The sequence below is a fragment of the Oncorhynchus nerka genome, linkage group LG10 (assembly GCF_034236695.1).
Source record: "Oncorhynchus nerka isolate Pitt River linkage group LG10, Oner_Uvic_2.0, whole genome shotgun sequence".
In the NCBI taxonomy this organism is placed as follows: domain Eukaryota; kingdom Metazoa; phylum Chordata; class Actinopteri; order Salmoniformes; family Salmonidae; genus Oncorhynchus; species Oncorhynchus nerka.
Window position 1 is genome coordinate 53,769,949 of NC_088405.1, and position 24,150 is coordinate 53,794,098.

At 45.3% G+C, this 24,150-nt stretch overlaps 1 protein-coding gene and 1 non-coding gene across 3 annotated transcripts in view; one reads left to right on the forward strand and one right to left on the reverse strand.

Moving 5' to 3' along the window:
- Positions 1-417: 417 nt before the first annotated feature.
- Positions 418-24,150, forward strand: part of LOC115135590 (serine/threonine-protein kinase PAK 3) — a 53,373-nt gene continuing 29,640 nt past the window's right edge. Inside the window, exon 1 of one of the 2 annotated variants that reach the window (XM_065023572.1) lies at positions 418-627. The gene's annotated coding sequence lies outside the window, so the exon portion shown is untranslated. The remainder of the gene's footprint in view (positions 628-24,150) is intronic. The other variant, XM_029670435.2, reaches the window with a different exon arrangement.
- Positions 18,346-18,398, reverse strand: LOC115136533 (U7 small nuclear RNA). The gene has a single exon (XR_003864643.1). It is a non-coding gene; the product is annotated as a U7 small nuclear RNA (small nuclear RNA).

A 24,150-nucleotide genomic window follows, 5' to 3' on the forward strand; every position in this document is an offset into this window, starting at 1 on the left:
TATGCAGCATGATATTGATAGCATTTAAATGAAACCTGATATTGTGAAACTATTTCCAACTGAGTGTTAATCAATGCAGGTTTAATTCTTGCCGTAAGAAATAACACAGAAATAATTGGTATCGTTACTGTATGTCTATATGTAATGTGCACACTTCTGGGAAGTAGCACATGTAAGTAAAGTTAGAGCTAGCAAAACAAGGAGGAAAATGTTTTAGCCATTCAGACTTGAGAGTGGTAGATAAAAAGAGATAGATATTGAAATATAATCCACCCTTCCTCCTGTCTCTCGCTGAGCTAGTTTGGTCTGTGAAACAAAATACCAACTGTGTCTGCCTCTCTCGCTCTGCCTCCTCCCCCCTAGAGCTGCAGCCTTCATTAATATGCCACCTCCCAGCCAATGGACTGAGCAAGGCGGATGACATCATGAGCTAGGGAACAGTGAGCAGCCAGTGAAGCGTCCAGCCTGCCGAACAAGGCTGAGTTTAGGGTCAGGAACCGGTCTGACAAGAGAATGGCAATCCTGCCTGTAAACTGTCAATAGGACTTAACAGTTAAGGATGAACCTACCAGAACACTGGATCCAAAGGCGACACACCGAACAAGAGAATGTCAAGACATATTTCAGGTAATCCCTTCTCTGTGTATGCGATAGGATATGTGGATATGAGAAGGAGTTGGGCTGTGCATGTAAGGGGTGCTTTGTAGCCTTATTTCCTTCATCCCTGCATTCTGCCTTGCTAGAAAGGAGGAGGAGGAGAAGGCAGCTGTGTTTATCTACGTTGTGTCTTATCACAGAGAGAGAGGAAATGGATGCCTGCATCTGTGTGGATTGGCTTTCAATGCCATTACTGGCCAGCTCAATGTTATCAACCTGCCATCCCCTCCCTCCTTTCCTGGATTTTATGGACCCCACCACCCTTGTGTTTCCAAAAAAGCATCTTTGTTGATGTGAGAGCCTGAATCGGTGGCGTCTGTTAGAGCCGTGAGTGTGTGTGTGTGTTTGTGTTTGTGTGTGTGTGTGTGTGTGTATTTGTGTGTGTATTTGTGTGTGTGTGTGTGTGCCAGCCCTGTAGCAAAGCAGCAGCTGCAGTGGCAACACGGTAACAAAAAGAGGAAATGCTATTTTGGGTGCTAACGTGCGAGGCTGTTAGAGGCTTTGCGAGGCTGTGCGAAGCTGTGCGAAGCTGGCGGATGGATCTGAGCCGTAGAAGCTGTGGACGGGGATGGGGAGTGATGGATGGTTATTATGTGCAAAGGGATGGCCCTTTGTTATCTCTGGGCTATTGCCTCTCGCCCCACTGTTTTAGAGAGGTTGTTTTTTTAGATTATGGATTTTTTTTCCTCTTTCCACACATAGACACAGAGAGCTGTGTGTGATGAGGCTCTGTCTGTCTCCTGCTTTAAACATGTATGTGTGGAGTTCTTTCATGGCGGCCCTGCCGGCTGTGGTGACACAGGGAGATATACAGCGCCTGGTCACCTGACGGGGATGGGGGCGGGGGGCTGCTCCTGTGGGAGCTGAGCGATCCTGCCTCAGTGAGGGAGGGAGTGGGATTGGGTCAGTCAGTCATCTATCCATTCTATCCTTCACAATCGGCTGCTGTTCATTTACACGCTGGTGTCAGGGCAAGATAGAGTAGGGCTGAGAGGACGGGTGAGAGATTCCACCTCTTCCTGGACGCACAGTCATCCCCATGTTTGTGTGAAGCACAACCTTCTGGGAAAGCTGTTCTCTTTAAAAAAGGATGCTGGGAAGGCATCTGGGTGACAGTGGAGTAAGGAAGAGGAGGATGTGGGAATGGGTGCTAATCCATGTGTGTGTATGTGTATGTGTGTGTGTGTTGGGCTGTAGTGTTGATGCAGACATCAGGAGTGTTACATCTATTCAATATCCACCCGAACACCTGCTCCATCTCTCTCTGCTCCTCACTGACAACAATTACACAGAACTAGAACAACCTCTAACCCTCACATACCCTCATTGTTGCTATCAGCATGGCCCATAAAATTAGGAACCACTTCAGCTTTTAAGAGGAGCTCTTATTTTTTTGTGTGTGTGAAAGTTCTCTCATCACAAGTAAACATAGATCCAGCGGGCCATTCTAATTCCCTCTGTTTTCTTTAACCTATTCATGTAGAGCCATATAAACACTATGATTATACTAGCTGTTTATCTACAGTATCATCTAGTGAAACTGAAGACCTCTTGTCACAGTTGTCCTTAGGTGGTTGCTGGGTGACAGAGAGTGACAGACAGAGTGACAGACAGACAGAGTGACAGACAGACAGAGTGACAGACAGACAGAGTGACACAGACAGACAGACAGACAGACAGACAGACAGACAGACAGACAGACAGACAGACAGACAGACAGACAGACAGACAGACAGACAGACAGACAGACAGACAGACAGACAGACAGACAGACAGACAGGTACTATGGTGTTAAATGCTGAGCTGTAGTCGATGAACAGCATTCTCACATAGGTATTCCTCTTGTCCAGATGGGTTAGGGCAGTGTGCAGTGTGGTTGCGATTGAGTCGTCTGTGGACCTATTGGGGCGGTAAACAAATTAGAGTGGATCTAGGGTATCAGGTAGGGTGGAGGTGATATGGTCCTTGACTCGTCTCTCAAAGCACTTCATGATGTCGGAAGTGAGTGCTACGGGGCGGTAGTCGTTTTGCTCAGTTACCTTAGCTTTCTTGGGAACAGGAACAATGGTGACCCTCTTGAAGAATGTGGGAACAGCAGACTGGGATAAGGCTTGATTGAATATGTCCGTAAACACACCAGCCAGCTGGTCTGCGCATGCTCTGAGAACACGGCTGGGGATGCCGTCTGGGCCTGCAGCCTTGCGAGGGTTAACACGTTTAAATGTTTTACTCACGTCGGCTGCAGTGAAGGAGAGTCCGCAGGTTTTGGTAGCAGGCCGTGTCAGTGGCACTGTATTGTCCTCAAAGCGAGCAAAGAAGTTGTTTAGTCTGTCTGGGAGCAAGACATCCTGGTCAGCGACGGGGCTGGTTTTCTTTTTGTAATCCGTGATTGACTGTAGACTCTGCCACATACCTCTTGTGTCTGAGCCGTTGAATTGCGACTCTACTTTGTCTCTACACTGACGCTTAGCTTGTTTGATTGCCTTGCGGAGAGAATAGCTACACTGTTTGTATTCGGTCATGTTTCCGGTCACCTTGCCCTGGTTAAAAGCAGTGGTTCGCACTTTCAGTTTCGCGCGAATGCTGCCATTAATCCACGGTTTCTGGTTTGGGAATGTTTTAATAGTTGCTGTGGGTACGACATCGCCGATGCACTTGCTAATCACCGATGCACATGCTAATAAACTCGCTCACCGAATCAGCATATTCATCAATGTTGTTGTTTGACGCAATGCGGATCATATCCCAATCCACGTGATCGAAGCAATCTTGAAGCGTGGAATCAGATTGGTTGGAACAGCGTTGAACAGACCTGAGCGCGGGAGCTTCCTATTTTAGTCTCTGTCTACAGGCAGGGAGCAATAAAATGGAGTTGTGGTCAGCTTTTCCGAAAGGAGGGTGTAATTGTGTAAAGGCAGTGATGTAGTGCTGTGTTCCAAACAAAACAACTGCAAGTGTGCTTGCTGTATTTCCTCAACGGCACCGCTAGGAGAGCTCATAAAAGCACCTTATGGTTGCTGACTCTTCTTTGAGTTATAAAAGTGAATTGGAATTACTTAGGAACTGTGCACACCATCACAAATTGTTCTGAAATCATGTCTGTAGTTAGTAACAGATACAATTAGGATTCCTGAAACCTTTTGTTGAAATATAATTGGATCTCTGACAAATTAAGCTTATTGATTACACCCAAATTGTCTGTTTTAATTTATAGGATTCAGATAATATTCAATAAATATAGTACCCAACATCCTATTTGGACTAAACTTCTTCCTACCAATGAGTAAGACATGAGGAATCCCCCCCAAAAATGTCAAAAGCCACCCACTTGCCCCTAACACCCCATGCCGATCCCACCACAACAACCAGTATACAGTATCAGTATATTTGACAAGCAGTATGAAGCTGTGGCTTGGAGAATTGCTTCTCCATACTATGTCATGTATTCCTTGTGAATCTGGTGATGTTTTTTCGCTTGCATTATTTGCCATATAGAGTGAACGTACCAGGTATTGACCACTAAATGCAGCTGTTTCTGCTATACCGCCACAATATTTGATCCATTGTGCTGGTCTCTTGTCTTTATTAAATAGATCACAACATTCCCTTTGCAACCTTGGGTAGAAAAACAATAGATTTGTCTCATTATGAAAATAAATGGTATGGTCCTCCTCACAATTCAAGCCATTCCTCCATGAAATGACATGCAACTTTTCACAAGCTCTAGTATGTCAATGCTTTATATTTTACCCTAGTGTGAATAAATCCAAAAGCCATGGCTAATAATAATTTGTTCGACTGGTGTAGATCTGAATAATCATGCAAGAGCATGGCTTTCCTTTGCAGAGTAGAAGGATAAACAGTGATGAGGGGAGATGTTGTGTGTGTGTGCACATGTGTGCACGTGTGTGACAGTGAGGGCTGTCATTATTGAAGAGTAGGACTGTGCGTGGTGCTGCTGAGGCTTATCCCCACAGGAGGGAGGCTGTGTAAACGGGGGGCTTGATGAGGAGTCCACTGACAGTTTCTGCTTTGTGCTCAAGCCCAGGCTAATGATCACTGAGCAGCAGTGTCTATCTCCATCCAAATAAACACAACTTCTCCTGACACCAGAATAACAAGGCCCAGTGTTGCAGCTATACAAAAAGGTCCACTCTCTGGCTCAGGATGCAACACCTGTGATTGGATAAGGAGGTTGCAGGATACCTGTGATTGGATGAGGAGGTTGCAGCACAAGAATGGTGGTGGTTAAGGAGGCAGAAGAGAGGACACTGGCTGTTCACTTCACTTCCCCAGTGCAGCTCAATGTGTCTCACCCTCATTGACTCCTCACACCTCCAGGCCTGACTGAACACATTAACCACATACTGTATGCTCCTCGTGACTTAAGACACAATTAATTCAGTAGTCTCTCGGACCAACAGAGGCAACCAGATTTAGATCAGAACATATCACATTTTTTTAGGTCAGTTATACGAGTGAAATAAGAGATGAGATCAGAATAGGAGCCGTGTGTATATTAGCCTGAACTAGTCTATTCATAAACAAACAACAGGTTTGTCCGACCTAGCCTACTGGTTGGCTGTCACCTGGCTGTTTGTCCAATCAGGGTTGTGATGTGTGTGTGTGTGCTGTATAGCGCTGTGTTCAGTTCGCTGTGCTACCTCAGGACAGGACAGTATGGCGGTTGGTCGGTGAATGTAACCCAACACATGGGGCTTCTCTTACATCACCTCAGCCAACTGCTTACAAAAGCTCCAGAAGACCCAGCGCCTTGTGTCTGCCTGCTGCCTGTCAGCTGGCCATCTGAAATGTGATATTACATACAAATAGGCCTACAACCGTCTGCTTAGGATAGTAACGTAAAGCCTTATAACCCTCTGGTGCTGACGACTGTTGGGCAGTGGGCAATGTGCTCTGCCAGAGTGGAGTAGGTTAGTAACGCTTTGAGCAGAGTGTAATAGTGAAATGGCCTAGTCTTAAGAAGTGTGCTGTGCCCCCAGTGTTGTAGTATAGTGTGCTGTGCTCCAGTGTTGTAGTGTGTGGAGCTGTAGTGTTGTGTTGTGGTGCTAGGTGATATCAGGGCCATGGTCTGTGTACTGGATTAGCATGGAGGATTGAGAGCCATCTGGCCATTTTGCCCGAGAGAGGTGGGGGTGGAGGGAGGGTGTAGGAAGCACACTCACACACTGACACATTGACCCCCCCCCCCATCTTCATGCTCTCTGTCTGTTGCTGGTTGTTGGTGTGTGTTCACGTGCATGTCTGGGTGTGTTTATGGTTTGTTGTACATTCATCTACAGTACCTACCTGCCACCCCTCATTGTGTCATGCAAACATGGACTGTAGGCACTATGGTGTCTTTGAGGACAGGGCCAGTTCAGTAAAGATCAGTCATCGGCCGCCATGGGAACCTGTTTTAACTATAACCAATATCACATTTTACTAGACCACATCGGCTACACTGTGGTCAGACTCACAGCCTGCAAGGAGAGGACAGTTTTCACAGCACCTCACAGATGTAACCATGCCACCATCAGACTACTAGCTAACCATGCTATTCCGAAAGCTCCCTTTTCATTTCAAAATCTACAATGATTGTTTCCTCTCATCGTGGTATTACGGGGAGGACTGGTGGCAGAGAAAAGTGGTGCTGGCCAATGACAGTATGGGGTTAATGAAGTATCAGCCCCAATATGTTCCTGTACTACAGCAGGCCCGATGACTGACTGACTGACTGACTGACTGACTGACTGACTATGATGGCTTATATGGCGAGAGAGGGAAAGACTCCCATTAGCTTTAGGTCCACTCCACAAGACCTACTTTCATCCACCGACTGCCGTGCCATGTGATTATATATACTACTACCACTAATAATAGACACAGCAACACAACACATAGCACTCAAAATACCACAACGGTACTACTTTTAAGGTAACTTCTGTTACTAATACTGACATAAGACATATTAACACCTCGTTCGTTTAAAATGTGACGTTTCTAAACCGTAGCTAGCTCGTTGGTTAAGTAAGCGATAATCAACGAGGGGCTATGCGTGCTATGGAAAACAATGAACGGCTTGGACCACAAAGCGCTAGCAGAGTGGAACTGACATTACGCTGAGTTGCATTATTGTCCAGAGAACGCATAGAGCCCCAAGTTGATTATCCCTTTTATACCATGGCTATAATTTAACACATTTGCCACTAGGAATGTGTTCATTTGCCAGTAGAAATGTTCAACATCCACTGAAGTAGCAAGCCATTTTAATATAGCTACAGTAGTTGCCTTGGTAACCAAACAAACAGACTTGTTAGTTTAGCTAGCTAACCAAACCATCAATCTTACCTTGCTATTATGATAATCTAATTCAACAATACCAATAATGTTTTCAATTCTATTTTTTGATTTCAAAAGCAGCCCAAAGAAAACATGTAAGAATGAACTATAGCCATTGAATTCTACCGTGCCAATATACCGTGCATTATAGCAAAATAATGCACACTCTAGAATGCCCTTCAAACCAATCACAAAGCATTATTTAGCAGCGGATAGAAAATCAAGCCATGGCACTGGCAAATGTCATGACCGTTTACTCACATACAAGTTACACCAGGTCCATATTTAATCCATTTGGCATATGATTATCTCTTTGTAATCCCAACATGAGGGGAATACAACAGCATGATCACTCATAAAAATCCAGTAGGATAGTGCATGCAAATGTGAACCGTGTATCTGGGACATACTGTATGTATTCATATTCAAAAATGTAATATTCTCACTTTATGGTCCTCTGTAGCTCAACTGAGCATAAAGTGAGAATATTACATAGAGCATGGTGTTTGGAACGCCAGGATAGTAGGTAAAAAAAAAATACAGGAACCTTCCCGCTAGCCATGATTGGCTGAGATGATGGATTAGCTTTCCATGCCATGTAGCATGCTTCTGTCTATAACATGAGCTGTATGTGTGGATAATCCTGTCTACCGCGCCTTTTTTTGAAAGATATCATAAAGAACTGAAAAAGGTTTGGTTACTGCTCTCAACATTGCTGCCCTGAAGTTAATAACGCTATCGACAAAGCTCAGTGGGAAAACGCTGTGATGGACTACTTTCTGGAGGATGATAGTGCCACGCTGACTCTCTCTGACTATGAAAATGAATCAAAGAGGAAATCCCTGATTTAGGTAAAAACATTTTCATTGAACCAGACATTGTAAGTGAAAAAACGGTGTCGTTGTGATGAAAGAAGTTGACCACGTTTTGAAATCAGTGGAATGCCCAGTGGAAGCAGAGAGATGAATGCCAAATGCGGATAGAGTTCTAAGAGGACACAGAAAGAAGACTACTATATAAAACAACTTTTTCTGGATAACATCTTCAAACTAAGGGCAACCATGGCAGAGGGAGAAGCGTTCATCCATATATATGGGTAAGAGTCTAGCTACATTTTCAGATATTATAGTTTCTAATTTTGTCAGAAAGTCATTTCCATTGCAAGTTAAAGCGTACTGTTAGCTTGCTCGCTAGCTAACTTCTGCTTGTGGCTCTTTAGCTAATGTAACTGTATCTTGTGCATGTGACAAATACACTTTAGATTTTATGTGTGTTTACCAGAGACGGTAATGTGAAGAACAACATGACCTGCACCAAAGTCAGATTAGGATATAGGCCAAGGACTAGATCAAGTTTATTTTTACTACTACTTTTTGCTAGTACTTTCAATCATTTTTGTCTTGAAATCTTTAGTTGTTTACTACACTGTGAATCCTTAAAGAGATGGGTGGGGCTAAGGCTTAAGAGGGTGTGAATGATGCTGAATGTGTGTAAACAAAGAAGAGCTCTCCAGTAGGTGTACCAAAACATTCACAAAGTTTATTAACTTTCAAAGCATAATTACTTTCTCATTGTTCCCCAACTGCAGTGTTTGATATACCATTTTCTAGCTTAGAGTCTCTAATTTTATCCAATGTAAAAAACACAATTTAAAATTTTGCTACATAGGACCAAATCCAGGTGGTGAGTCACATATTAGATTGGCGGTCATTTACCAACATTTCGATTAGAAATTCAACTTAACTGAATTGGCTGGGCTCCTAGTCAGACTCAGGAGGCATGAATACCATCTACCACTTCCGAGTATATCACTCGCTAACGTTCAGTCCCTGGAAAATAAAGTAGATGAGCTCAGGTCGAGGATCTCCTTCCAGAGACACCAGGGACTGTCCCCGTCCATTCAGCCAGTGGGGTTCACCGCAGACAGGATGAAAGAACTCTACAGGGGAAAGGAAAGGTGGAGGTGTATGTTGCATGATTAACTACTCATGGTGTGATAGTGATAACGTATAGACATTCTAGTTATTTTGTTCTACCAATCTGGAATACCTCACCATCAAATGCACCCTCCAGGTGTCAGTACGAAGCCGAGGAAGTTTACAGAGGTTACATGGAAGGTGCTCTTTTCAGTCTTCACATAAAGGTTATGGTCAAGGAGCTGTTGAAGAACCTTTTGCACGTGCTGTATGTGTTCCTTCAGGGAGTTGGAGTAAATCAGGATGCCATCAATGTAGACAATGAGAAAGCAGTTGAACATATCCTTGAAAACCTCATTCATAAAGGATTGGAAGATGGCATGACCAGGTATTCGTAGTGCCCTCGAGTGGTGATACAGGCAGTCTTCCATTCGTCGCCTTCAAGTATACGGACAAGGTTATATGCACTTCGCAGGTTGAGTTTAGTATAGATGTTAGCGCGACCCATTTGTTTAAGGGTCGCTAGAATCAGAGGAAGAGGGAAACGGTTCTTGACCGTGACGTCATTCGAGGAACGATAATCAATACATGGACGAAGACCACCATCCTTTTTTCCCAACGAAGAAGAAGCTGGATGCAGCCGGGGAAGAAGGACAAATGAAACCGTTTGGATGATTCATCAATGTAGTTCTCCATTGCCTCATTTTCCATGATAGATAGGGGCTAAACACGGCCCTTCGGTGGGGACACTCCAGGGAGTAAGTCAATAGCACAGTCTCCTGGGCGATGTGGTGGCAGAGTGGAGGCCTTGATTTTGCTGAAGACATTGCTGTACTGGGCGTATTCAGACGGTATGGTGGGCGGCACTGCCGAGGTAGAGTCCTCAATGGTGGTGGCTCTGCAGGGTAGGCTGAGACAACTGGAGAAGCAGGTAGAAGAACAGGACAGTAGTTTACCTTGTTGCCACGAGATGGCAGGGTTGTGACGACAAAGCCAGGGGTGTCCGAGGATGAGTGGCTGTTTGGGGGATGAGAGTTCCATGAGTTGAATGGTTTTGGTGTGGAAGACTCCAATCTGGAGGGTGACTCTCTGTGTCAGGTGCGTGATAAAGCCCGTGCCCAATGGCTGCCTGTCCAGGGTGTTAACCCTTAAGGGAGGAGTGACAGATCATTGTCAGGCTCTTGTACTAGCTGGTGATCGATACAATTACCTGCTGCTCCCGAATCTATCAAGCCTTCTATGTACTTAGTAACCCCCTTCACGGTTATCAATACTGTGACGGAGAATTGCTTCTGGGAGATATTTAGAAATAAGGACACGCACCTGCATGGCAGCGGGGGGACCTTTATCATCTCTCTGTGGGGGACGAACATGGCAATGGCTGAGTAGATGATCTTTCCCTCCACAATATAGGCAGAGCCCTCTTTGGATCTGCTTTTGACGTTCGATACACGGGAGAAGAGCGGGGCCCAACTGCATGGGCTCTGGAAGACTCGGACAGAGTCATGGAAAGAGAAGGTTTCAGGTTCATGGGTGGCAGAGTTCTTTGGCAATGAGGTGGTCGATGGAGATGGACATACGAATGTATTGATTTAAATCCTGAAGGTCACCTCTACAGGCCAGCTCCACCTGAAGTTCCCTGTTGAGCCCTCTTCAGTAGACAGTAAGTAAAGTAGCCTCATTCCATCCACTCCTTGCAGCCATGTTGAGGAACTCGAGGGCAGACTCGGCAGCGGAATTACGTTCTTGTTGAAGTTCTACGAGGAGGTCTCCTATAGGACGACCAGAGGGAGAGTGATCGAATACCTCTTTGAAGAGGGTGTGGAAATGGGTCTCGGATCCGAGTTCTGTGCTGTTGGCAATCTATATGGCGTTGGCCCAATCGAGGGCTTTGCCTGTGAGTAGAGACACAACAAAATCCACCCTACTCTTGTCGGTGGCGAAGTTAGTGGGTTGAGCTCATTGTATTTGCTGCATTGCATCAGAAATCCCTGACATTTCCCAGGTGAACCGTCATATTGTCCAGGCATAGGTATGAACGAAGGAGGGCTATGAGTTACGATACCTGGCATCGGAGGAGTAGAGATGTCAAAGCTCCTCTTGCTGGGTTAGGCGCCGCTGTAGCGTCGCTGATTCCATTCCATTATTGGGTGAGGTATTCGGTACTCAACACTCAGAGAGAAAAAGGTGTAGATTCACGCGCAGAGCGCGGCATATGTTTATTGAGCCTTCGCAGAAGGCAGGAATCATGGTCACAGGCAGGCAATGGTCAAACACAGGTATGCAGTCAAAAACAAACAATACCTCACAACCATACAAACAGAAAGAACTGAACTAAGTAGGGAGCTGATGAGACTAGGTGAGAAACGAACACAGGTTAAATAAATGAACAGAAATTAAAGACAGGGCTACGTTCCAGAACACAAAGAAACAGGGCTATGTTCAAGAACACAAAGAAAAAGAACAAAAAGGTAGACTAAGAAAGGAAAAGCAGATGCATATACTATATTCCTGGCATGAGTAGCAGGGCGCTGAAATGTTGCGCGATTTTTAACAGAATGTTCAAAAAAGTAGAGGGTCGACTTAAGAGGTTAATAAGGGAAATATAAGGATAGCGCTACCGAAGTTCTATCACATCTCCTGTGCTACTCGCTCATCGAGAACTTTGGACCATTGCTACTCCCTCTTCCAGGACGGCTAAAAGGCCCTCCCCACCCTCCCTTTGGCAAATCAGATCATGCCTCTATTTTGCTCCTCCCCTCCTATTGGCAGAAACTTAAACAGGATTTACCCGTGGTAAGGAATGCTCAACATTGATCTGACCAATCAGAATCTATGCTTCAAGATTGTTTTGATCACATGAACTGGGAAATGTTCAGGGTTGCCTCTGAGAATAGTATTGACAAATACACTGACTAAGGGATAGAGTTCATCAGGAAGCGCATAGAGGATTTATTCCCACTGTGACGATTAGAACTTATCCAAACCAAAGACCGTAAATAGATGGCCACATTCGCACAAAACTGAAAGTGCGAACTACCATGGCAAGGTGACTGGGAACATGGACTTGTACAAACAGATCAGCTATGCCCTCCGTAAGGCAATCAAAGAGGCAAAGCGACAGTACAGGGTCAAAGTGAAATCCCAATTTAACAGCTCAGGCATGAGTTCTATTTGAACCATCTTCCCTGTCCCTGCTGAAGAAAAGCAGGCCCAAACCATGATGCCACCACCATGTTTGACAGTGGGGATGGTGTGTTCAGGGTGATGAGCTGTGTTGCTTTTACGCCAAACATAACGTTTTGCATTGTTGCCAAAAAGTTCAATTTTGGTTTCATCTGACCAGAGCACCTTCTTCCACATGTTTGGTGTGTCTCCCAGGTGGCTTGTGGCAAACTTTAAACTTTCTTGCCACTCTTCCATAAAGGCCAGATTTGTGCAATATACGACTGATTGTTGTCCTATGGACAGAGTCTCCCACCTCAGCTGTAGATCTCTGCAGTTCATCCAGAGTGATCATGGGCCTCTTGGCTGCATCTCTGATCAGTCTTCTCCTTGTATGAGCTGAAAGTTTAGAGGGACGGCCAGGTCTTGGTAGATTTGCAGTGGTCTGATACTCCTTCCATTTCAATATTATCGCTTGCACAGTGCTCCTTGGGATGTTTAAAGCTTGGGAAATATTTTTGTATCCAAATCCGGCTTTAAACTTCTTCACAACAGTATCTCGGACCTGCCTGGTGTGTTCCTTGTTCTTCATGATGCTCTCTGCGCTTTTAACGGACCTCTGAGACTATCACAGTGCAGGTGCATTTATACAGAGACTTGATTACACACAGGTGGATTGTATTTATCATCATTAGTCATTTAGGTCAACATTGGATCATTCAGAGATCCTCACTGAACTTCTGGAGAGAGTTTGCTGCACTGAAAGTAAAGGGGCTGAATAATTTTGCACGCCCAATTTTTCAGTTTTTGATTTGTTAAAAAAGTTTGAAATATCCAATAAATGTCGTTCCACTTCATGATTGTGTCCCACTTTTATATCTTTATGTTTGAAGCCTGAAATGTGGCAAAAGGTCGCAAAGTTCAAGGGGGCCGAATACTTTCGCAAGGCACTGTATATATATATGTGTTTATCTATATTCCAGACTTTTATTTTGTATTGTTAGGTATTACTGCACTGTTCGAGCTTGGAACATAAGCATTTTGCTGCACCTGTGATAACATCTGCAAAATATGTGTATGCGACCAATACATTTTAATTTGATTTGATTGATTTAGTAGCCCCACAGCTCTCGGTTCATGGTCTGTGAGCAGACAAGGGTTGGATACAAATCCCATATAGCTAGGTCTGTTCTATCAATCAACACACACTATGAAAGTTGGTGTCGCTATATTGAAATGAGACCCCTTGAAAGCTGTATTCTTTCAACACCATAGCCAATTGTATAGGCAATCTACCAAGTATGTTCACAGTGTGCTAAGAACACTGAATAATGTGTAGGGTCTTAGAAAACCATAGAATAACCCACTCCTCCAAGAGGTACCGTAGGACTGTAATCGCTCGCTCGCACGCGCGCTCGCACACCCACTCACTCACTGGCCAAGATAAAGCAAAGCAGTGCGACAAAAAACAACAACACAGAGTTACACATGGGATAAACAAACGTACAGTCAATAACACAATAGAAAAATATGTGTACAGTGTACAGTGCAAATGTAGAAGAGTAGGGAGGTAAGGCAATAAATAGGCCATAGTGGCGAAATAATAACAATGTAGCATTAACACTGCTGGAGTGATAGATGTGCAGATGATGATGTGCAAGTAGAGATACTGGGGTGCAAAAGTGCAAAAAGAAAAATAACGATATGGTTACGACGCAGTCAATTGGCACCGGAGAACTGGAAGGAAAGGCGGCCAAAGTAAGTGTTGGCTTTGGGGATGACCAGTGAAATATACCTGCTGGAGTGTGTGCTACGGGTGAGTGTTGCAATGGTGACCAGTGAGCTGAGATAAGGTGGGGCTTTACCTAGCAAAGACTTATAGATGACCTGGAGCCAGTGGGTTTGGCGACGAATGTGTAGTGAGGGCCAGCCAACGAGAGCATACAGTTCGCAGTGCTGGGTAGTATATGGGGCTTTGGTGACAAAATGGATCGTATTGTGATAGACTACATCCAGTTTGCTGAGTAGAGTGTTGGAGGCTATTTTGTAAATGACATCGCCGAAGTCAAGGATCGGTAGGATAGTCAGTTTTACGAGGGTATGTTTGGCAGCATGAGTGAAGGATGTTTTGTTGCGAAATAGGGAGCCGATTCTAGATTTAATTTTGGATTGGAGATGCTTAATGTGAATCTGGAAGGAGAGTTTACAGTCTAACCAGACACCTATGTATTTGTAGTTGTCCACATATTCTAAGTCAGAACTGTCCAGAGTAGTGATGCTAGTCGGGCGGAGTGTGTGCCGGCAGCAATCGGCAAGCTGAGAGAGGGGCCTAGCTCGAGGCTAGCTCCAGGCTAACTGGTGCTTGCTTCGGGACAGAGACGTTAGCCAGGAGTAGCCACTCGGATAGCAGCTAGCTAGCTGAGATGATCCGGTGTAAGGGTTCTTCCAGCTCTTACGAAATCATCCCCCTCCAAATGAATCTCCTCTCTGTGAATACCTACTCCCTAAACAGCTGTTTGTGTGAATACCAGTATGACGAGTGTACAGTACTACCCATGGAAAGAGATCACTTTAACACAACTGACCCAGAAGAAATGGCAGGAATGATTTTCCTGTTATTATTTTATTATTTTGTGGAAAATGATTTTGAGCGGTCATTGAGTATAGACACAATACTTCTATGTCTTTTTAGTTAATTTTGCATCAGATGAGCAAGTGGAACACTTCCAGTTGGTCAGCTGGTTAGGGTTATCGCTAAGATTAATACTCCACTTGCTTTGTAGTGAATGACCTTGGGATTCACTGGGATCTCAGAGTAAGAAGAGTTAATCACACACACACACACACACACACACACACACACACACACACACACCACATCCCACCTGCCACCTGTTCTGAGCTGCAGTTGAACTGTGGCTCATTGTGAATCTAATGGAGGTCTAGCGGCTGTATGCAAAGCAGGCCCAGTATCCCAGCAGCACCTAGAGGAGGGGGGGACTCAGGAAGGAATTATGGGAGGAGGTGGAGCTTCTAGGGAGAAAGACTGATATATCAGTCAGAGGAACAGAAAGACAGATTATACAGAATCAGAATCACATGGAGTCAATTATCTATTACATTTCTAAGGGAATTGAATGAAAGAAGTTTAAATCTAAGAGCTTTCTTGTTCACGTACATTTCCCTTTTACATGATTATCTCTACATTATGGACATGAGGTAGCATTTACTGTACAAAAATAAATACAACTATAGCCTATAGTTTGTACCCAGTGGATCAGTGTGGACCTCCGAGAGTTTTGGAGCTCTCTACCTTGAGACTGGTCCCTCTATTGGCCCTGGCTCCATCAAAGAGAGCCGTTGTTGTCAGCTGATCCCAGGACTGTTTTCTCTCTGTCTGTTTAAGTGAAGAGGAGGATAAAATAATCTTTTCATTCCTTCAATGACTTCTGTTTCCGTGGTGACCTTGACAGGGAAATCACGCGAGAGGTGAGGGTTTGGGCTTTAAAGAGATGACATCTGCTGTGGTTTGGCCTGTGTGTGGTGGTCTGCTCTCCACTGTGATCAGGGTCTGTGCTGTGCGCCCTCCCCTGTGCTGTGAGGAGAGAGCGTATGGAGAACAAGGCTGTTGTTTTGACGCGTCATTTTATAGGCTTTGAAGTAACGCGTGTCCGAATACTAATGTACAAAATTACAATAGGGATTTATTGTCGTCCAACATTTTCAGAGCTACGTAAAAGCAATCAGAAATACTCCAATTCTGCACAGCTAGTCATCCTAGTCTCAAGAGGTGATGATTGGTTATTCTAACAGCTCCCCCCTGTAACAGAGCAGAACTGGATCTGCCTCTTCAACGTCCACAACAGACCCCATTCCCCAGTTGGCCTGCACCCCCCCCATGAGCCATGAGCCTGAGCCAGATCTAGAGGCTGAGCCTGCCTATCCTGCTCAGTGAGGCTCAACTTAGGCAGGCTCCTACAGCCAGCCCTCCCCCATTCCTCATCCACATCACTGGGCCAGCTCTAAATCACAGTCCTTCTACAGCTCCTCCTGCTTTAGCCGGGGGAACTTCAGCATTAATGTTTGATCAGAGCCAAAGAGCAGGGAAAATAACAGCTCTTCATGGATATAGTAATAGTTGCATAGGAAACATCCCCAGTAATATCTGGGATAATGGTGGGCCGTGTACTGTATAGCCAGTAGGCAGTGGTGTGTGTGCTGGCTCCCTGTGGCTTTCTTGACACGTGTACAGTCCTGTTTCTGTCAAGACGGCATATTCTAATGTGGCAACCGTAATGCAAGCCCTGCCGAGCAAGAAGAGGAAGGGCAATTTAAGGCACGTTAGCCTCATGTCCCCGTTGCTACTTTTCTGCCTTTTTTTCCCCACAGCTTGTGGTCTTAAATTGGCATCATGGTATCATTTTGACGATGCTGCGTATGATGAATAATCCAACCAGAATACTTAAAAAAAAAAAAAGAAGTATTGCGCTATTTATTGATGAATCACAGAGTCTCTTGATGACAGAGCGATTCTGTTTTCCCTCCTGGGCAGTTGACATATTTAAGCATTACAAAAACCTCTTGTTATCTAACCCTACCATCGTGTACATAGAAAAAAAGAGTGTTGTTTGTTGATTGCCGGTGCTGTTGTTTTTTTTTATGTTGGATGGGATCAGAGATGGAGAGACAGTAGATGCTCCTTAGGGGCAGTGCACTCATACAGTGAAAAGTACACTAACTGCCTCCCTGCCTGTCAGTCTGCTGACATTGCCCAATAAATAGGTCAGTGTTTTACCCTACAGTCAGTGAAGGATAAGGAATGTATGGGCGCCTGTGATATGTCCATCTTTAGCTGTCCCTGTGGACACTGACCACTCAGCAGTACTAAAGCATCCATTAGTCATGTGACTAGCCAGAGGGCCACACCCATGGGGGAGGGAAAAGAAGGGAACTTCCTGCAGTCAACCTGCTGATGACATCATACGTGTACAGCAGAGATATAGTTAACTAACAGTGCAAATGCTTTTACTTTCTATGTACTTATCCTTTCACTTCTAGTGCATTGATTCTAGCTCCCAGTATTTACAGTATAGTGTATTGTGCGTTCCCTGATGAATAGATAGAGTACTCATTGAGTATGCTTGATATTACAGACCCCAATGCCTGCTGTTGTTGACACAAATCATCATATTCATGAATATGCCCCCGTGGCCTACACGCAGGTGTAGTCTTGATGATGTAGTCCTTGCAGAGGACCATGAGTCAGAGGTGCCATCGATGAAGCCCTGTGCTGTGGCCCTGTGGTCCTGTCTGTCTGTGGAGGAATAATGGGATGCATTCGCAAGTGCCCTGTGCTGTGGCCCTGTGGTCCTGTCTGTCTGTGGAGGAATAATGGGATGCATTCGCAAGTGTTGTTTCAATGACCTGCGGGCAGAAAGCTTTGAACTTCCTTTCACTTTGATTGGCTGACCAGATAAGGAACCTGATTGGTCTGTGTTATTACTGTAATGGTCACATAAGGCCTGCGCCTGGGCGCTGGATATGAACTACAGTACAACACTGCTCTATAATAGTGACCTAATGAAAAGCACAACTGTTTTACCACAAGGTAGTGTAGACGGTCTCTCAACATGGCGCCTGTTTTTACGTAACAAGGGCCATGACTGATGACATCATGGTAACCACAGGATTGATCTCTTTCTCAGAGGTAGGCTATTGAGTCTAGCATGGAATATTTAATGATTAACAGGACAGAGATACAGGCCCTTAAGTTCCTCCAGGAACGAAGAGGATCAAGTAAATAAGGTAGGTTAGAGACATTGGAAATCAGTAGATCTTTTCTGATCAAAGATACCGGGTAGCGTTGTGATCAATCTAACGCCGTACTCTAAGCTGTTCCCAGATAGTGTGCAGGGTAAGCATGCTGCAGGTCGGGAGACAGACAGTCCTCTATTCTGTAAAAGTGAAACTAACGACCTCTCACTCCTCGTGGGGAGAGTAACACAATCTAACAGAAGCCCTCGTGTGCATTCAGGTATATCCAGAAAAACTGCTTCAGATGGGGAATATACTGTAGCGTGACTCACCACACCCAAACAAGTGTAGGAACTAGCTTTGTGTTGACTGTTTCAGTCCCACCCATATAAAAAAAGACTATTGTTTACTAAATAACAAACTATAGTATATGCTAGTATATACTGCAGTGTTTTTACATTGCTGTAGTATTTACTATAGTGTTTTTGTTTTACTATCTTTGACACAGAACTGGGGCTTCCTCCTTGAGGAAACCTACTGGACATATACTAAAAGAGGACATTTCCATAACCTGTAGGCAACACAATATATGGTCAATACTTGGCATGTAGGTTTCTCACTCATGGGGGGTACAAATTGGGGAGAGAAATGGGTGGGGTATATGCAAATGAAATATGAGCATATCGACACAGTCTGTACTATAGTATTCTACAGTATACTACAGTTTACGAATTCTATAGTAGGCCTGAGTACTATATTATCGAGGCTTACTACAGTGTGTAGGATAATATGTTGCTGTTTACTACTGAATTCTACAGTAAGTTCTACACATGATCGAGGGATACTACATTGTGCAGTATAGTATTCTACAGTATACTACAATTTACTAAAGTTTACTACAGAATTCTATAGTAAGTCATGCACATGATCGAGGGATACTATAGTGTGTAGTATACTACAGTTTACTGCAGAATTCTATAGTAAATACTGTTGTATTCTATAGTAAACTGTAGTATTCTTTTCATGTGGGCAGGGACACGGCTACTTTAGTGTCTTATCACTGAAAACACACCCTCTCTCTCACTCACTTACACACACATATACTGTACATACACACACTGCAGCACTTATCTGCTTTATAAGGTGGAGTCAGCCCATCTCCCCACACTGTGAGTGAACCACCTCTGTCTACCTCTCTGACAGACATAAATCAGGGGGTTTCTCATGGGAATGATCTGACTTAAATCTAACAAACTGTTTTCCCATGCTGAGGCTTGATGATGTAACAAACTCTCCACAAACATTTAGATAAAGGCTTCTAATCCACACACACTCAAGCGCGCATGCACACACACTACAGTAGAGATGGGCGCGGTTAATTGAATATCTGGATATATGAACGTATTTTAGTGATCAATTACTTGGGGGTGGCAGGTAGCCTAGTGGTTAGGGCTTTGGACTAGTAACCCGCAAGGTTGCTAGATCAAATCCCCGAGCTGACAAGGTCAAAATCTGTTGTTCTGCCCCTGCCTTGTTAACCCGCTGTTCCTAAGTTGTCATTAGGCCTATTTTAAGAACGCAAAACACTCACCAGAAAACCTTGTTACAGAATCAGTTCCATCATGGTGAAAATATTACTTCTCTTTCACTGTTGCTGTTAACCAAACCACTGGAGAAAAGCAGCATCTGTTTACCTCTGCCATTCATCGAGAGTCAATAGCAATTACTATCCGGATGACTTAAAAAAATTATCATATTAGTCGAATAATCAAATAATATAAAATCTGCATCCATACCACGCATAGGCACACGCACACGCACACACACGCACTTCAAATGGGAAACCTGGAACAAGATGGCGCCAACGATGGTTGCCCTGTTGCTAGCTCCCAACCAACGTCGCAGGCTTTTGTTTATTTTAGTGTTATTTTTTACTTTAATTGAACAGAAAGGTTCCAGTGTTATGTCCTATGAATGACAATAACTTATGGACATCAGATCGAGGATAACTCACCACAAGTTTGAATTTCCGAAGCTGGATCCTTTGTCTGGATTACCCGAAGCAGTTCCTTTCATCACTGGAGCCCTTTTTCCAAGAAGATGCAGCCGGAGAAGGGTAAGGCGAGCTTTAGTACTAGTCCGATTTAAGTTAAAAGGGTAAACCACCCTCCGCTTCCTAGTATATTACTTGCTAATGTACAGTCTCTGGAAAATAAAGTTTGCAAGCTCAGAGTGCCGATTACCTACCAGATAAATACAAGAGACTAACTTAACTGCCTCACATAGACTTGGATTTTGGGGGAGGGGCCTTTATCAGGCTATACAGCCATCAGGGTTTTCCAGACATCGCACGGACTAGGAAAAATTACTTTGCGGGAAAAACAAAGGCGGAGGAGTATGTTAAAATCAACAACTCATAGTGCGATTGTAGGAATGTACAAAGCCCTTAAGAGTTTCTGTTCCCCTGACCTGGAGTACCTCACGATCAAATGCCAACCCCATTATCTCCTGAAAAAAGGCACCTGTGGTATGGTCTGTACAACGCTGGTCGGACCAATCGGAATCCATGCTACAAGACTGTTTTGTTCATGTGGACAGGGATATGTTCCGGGCCGCCTCTGGGAATAACATCAACAAATACACTGATTCTGTCTCTGGGTTCATCAGAAAGTGCATAGAAGATGTTGTTCCTATAGTGACGATTAGAATATACCCAAACCAAAATCCTTGGATAGATAGCAGCATTCGCACAAAACTGAAAGCAAGAATCAACGCATTTAACCACGGCAAGGTGACTGGAAACATGGACGGAGTACAAACAGACCACCTATGACCTCCACAAGACAATCAACAAGGCAAAAATACAGTACAGGGAGAAAGTGGAGTCGCAATTCAATGGCTGAGACATGAGACGTATGTGGCAGGGACTTCAGAGTGTCACTGATTATAAAGGGAAAAACAGCACACCTTTTTCCCACGCTTCGAGGAAAACAACACAGAGCTGTTGGACCCCGCTGCTCAAGAGGACTGCGGGCTTCCGATCTCTGTAGCTGACGTGAGTAGGACCTTCAAGCGTGTTAACCCTCGCAAGGCTGCTGGTCCAGACGGCATCCCAAGCCACACTCTCAGAGCATGCACAGACCAGCTGGCTGGAATGTTTATGGACATTTTCAACCTCTCCCTATCCCAGTCTGTCATCCCCACTTGCTTCAAGATGGCCACCATTGTTCCTATGCCCAAGCATGCAAAGGTAACTGAACTAAATGACTATCGCCCTCACACATTCACTTCTGTCATCATGAAGTGCTTTGAAAGGCTAATCAAGGACCATATCACCTCCACCTCCATTGAACCACTGCAATTTGTATACCGCCCCAACAGATCCACGGACAACACAATCGCCATTGCACTGCACACCGCCCTATCCCACTTGGACAAGAGGAATACCTATGTGAGAATCCTGTTTATAGACTATAGCTCAGCTTTTAACACCGTAGTGTTCTCTAAACAGGTCACTAAGCTTAGGGCCTTGGGTCTGAACTCCTCCCTGTGCCATTGGGTCCTAGATTTCCTGAGGGTCGGCAACAACACCTCCGCCACACTGATCCTCAACACGGGGGCCCCACAGGGGCGTCTGCTCAGCCCCATCCTGTACTCCCTGTTCACCCATGACTGCGTGGCCAAGCACGACTCCAACTCATCAAGTTTGCTAACGACACGGCAGTGTTAGGCCTGATTAGCAACAACAAAGAGACAGTCTATAGGGAGGAGGTGAGAGCCCTGTCGGAGTGGTGCCAGGAAAATAACCTCTCCCTCAACATCAACAAAATTAAGGACCTGACCGTGGACTACAGGAGACAGAAGAGGAAGCATGCTCCCATCCACATTGATGGACCACAGTGGATAGGGTCAAAAGCTTCAAAGTTCCTCGGTGTGTGTATCACTGAGGACCTGGAATGGTCTCACCACACCGACAGCGTGGTGAGGACAACAGCGCCCCTAGAACTTCAGTCAGCTGAAGAAATTTGGCATAACCCCAGGACCTTCACGAGCGTCTACAGATTCTGTTGGGCTGCATCACTGCCTGATATGGAAACTGCACCACCCTCAACTGCATTGCTCTGTGCGGTCAGCCCAACGCATCATCGGGGGCACGATGCCTGCCCTCTAGGACATTTACAGCACAAAGGAAGGCCAAAAAGATCATTAAGGACCAAAGCCACAGACTGTTTACTTTGCTACGGTCTGACAGACGGAGTCAGTACAGATGCATCAATGCCAAGGCCGAGAGACAAAAAAACTGCTTCTATTACCAGACCATCAGACTGTTGAACAGCTTCTATTACCAGGCCATCAGACTGTTGAACAGCTTCTATTACCATCAGACTGTTGAACAGCTTCTTTTACCATCAGACTGTTGAACAGCTTCTATCACCAGGCCATCAGACTGTTGAACAGCTTCTACTACCAGGCCGTCAGACTGTTGAACATTTACATTTACATTTAAGTCATTTAGCAGACGCTCTTATCCAGAGCGACTTACAAATTGGTGCTTTCACCTTATGACATCCAGTGGAACAGCCACTTTACAATAGTGCATCTAGGTCTTTTAAGGGGGGTGAGAAGGATTACTTTATCCTATCCTAGGTATTCCTTAAAGAGGTGAGGTTTCAGGTGTCTCCGGAAGGTGGTGATTGACTCCGCTGTCCTGGCGTCGTGAGGGAGTTTGTTCCACCATTGGGGGGCCAGAGCAGCGAACAGTTTTGACTGGGCTGAGCGGGAACTGTACTTCCTCAGTGGTAGGGAGGCGAGCAGGCCAGAGGTGGATGAACGCAGTGCCCTTGTTTGGGTGTAGGGCCTGATCAGAGCCTGGAGGTACTGAGGTGCCGTTCCCCTCACAGCTCCGTAGGCAAGCACCATGGTCTTGTAGCGGATGCGAGCTTCAACTGGAAGCCAGTGGAGAGAGCGGAGGAGCGGGGTGACGTGAGAGAACTTGGGAAGGTTGAACACCAGACGGGCTGCGGCGTTCTGGATGAGTTGTAGGGGTTTAATGGCACAGGCAGGGAGCCCAGCCAACAGCGAGTTGCAGTAATCCAGACGGGAGATGACAAGTGCCTGGATTAGGACCTGCGCCGCTTCCTGTGTGAGGCAGGGTCGTACTCTGCGGATGTTGTAGAGCATGAACCTACAGGAACGGGCCACCGCCTTGATGTTATTTGAGAACGACAGGGTGTTGTCCAGGATCACGCCAAGGTTCTTAGCGCTCTGGGACGAGGACACAATGGAGTTGTCAACCGTGATGGCGAGATCATGGAACGGGCAGTCCTTCCCCGGGAGGAAGAGCAGCTCCGTCTTGCCGAGGTTCAGCTTGAGGTGATGATCCGTCATCCACACTGATATGTCTGCCAGACATGCAGAGATGCGATTCGCCACCTGGTCGTCAGAAGGGGGAAAGGAGAAGATTAATTGTGTGTCGTCTTCATAGCAATGATAGGAGAGACCATGTGAGGTTATGACAGAGCCAAGTGACTTGGTGTATAGCGAGAATAGGAGAGGGCCTAGAACAGAGCCCTGGGGGACACCAGTGGTGAGAGCACGTGGTGAGGAGACGGATTCTCGCCACGCCACCTGTCAGGTAGGACGCAATCCAAGCGTGGGCCGCGCCGGAGATGCCCAACTCGGAGAGGGTGGAGAGGAGGATCTGATGGTTCACAGTATCGAAGGCAGCCGATAGGTCTAGAAGGATGAGAGCAGAGGAGAGAGAGTTAGCTTTAGCAGTGCGGAGCGCCTCCGTGATACAGAGAAGAGCAGTCTCAGTTGAATGACTAGTCTTGAAACCTGACTGATTTGGATCAAGAAGGTCATTCTGAGAGAGATAGCGGGAGAGCTGGCCAAGGACGGCACGTTCAAGAGTTTTGGAGAGAAAAGAAAGAAGGGATACTGGTCTGTAGTTGTTGACATCGGAGGGATCGAGTGTAGGTTTTTTCAGAAGGGGTGCAACTCTCGCTCTCTTGAAGACGGGAGGGACGTCTACTACCAGGCCATCAGACTGTTGAACAGCTTCTATTACCAGGCCATCAGACTGTTGAACAGCTTCTATTACCATCAGACTGTTGAACAGCTTCTATCACCAGACCATCAGACTGTTGAACAGCTTCTATCACCAGACCATCAGACTGTTGAACAGCTTCTATTACCATCATACTGTTGAACAGCTTCTATCACCAGACCATCAGACTGTTGAACAGCTTCTACTACCAGGCTGTCAGACTGTTGAACAGCTTCTACTACCAGGCCATCAGACTGTTGAACAGCT